Here is a 552-nt window from a genome sequence, read left to right on the forward strand (position 1 = left end):
ATTACCGATGGCAGGCCAGAATACATTTTAATTCACCAATGGTAGGCCAGTATGACGTCATTTTTTATTGTCACTATAAACAACTTCAAAACTTAATCAAAATCTAGTTTAAACAATCTATATGTACAATACCATTAATACAATATTTTAATTTTTACAAAATTTTTGTTTTTAACTTTATGAATTAATTAAGTTTTATTTATAAAATTTTAAGGTACTTTTATACAATCATTAAAAACTTAAGAAATGATGAGATTCTTTGAAAAAAAAGAAAAAAATTACATTATTTTTCAAGATTTTTTATCTGAATTATTTTATCACTATATAAACTTGTTTGAATTAACAAAGTCTAAAATTAATCACACATTTGAAGTCTAAGAGTTAAATCGCAGCGGGTTTTGGGACAGCCGCGGCCGTGTGCAGTCAATGTAGCAGCCGCTAGCGATGCGCAGTAACTATTAGAAGATCCACTTTTGGGAGGTAAGCAGCTGTCACAAAAATAGCGGCTGGTTGCTGCAAATTTAACCAAATTTAAGCCGCCTAGTTAATACT

This window comes from Acartia tonsa, chromosome 5, assembly GCF_053477335.1.
Source record: "Acartia tonsa isolate MP-2025a chromosome 5, ASM5347733v1, whole genome shotgun sequence".
Taxonomy (NCBI): domain Eukaryota; kingdom Metazoa; phylum Arthropoda; class Copepoda; order Calanoida; family Acartiidae; genus Acartia; species Acartia tonsa.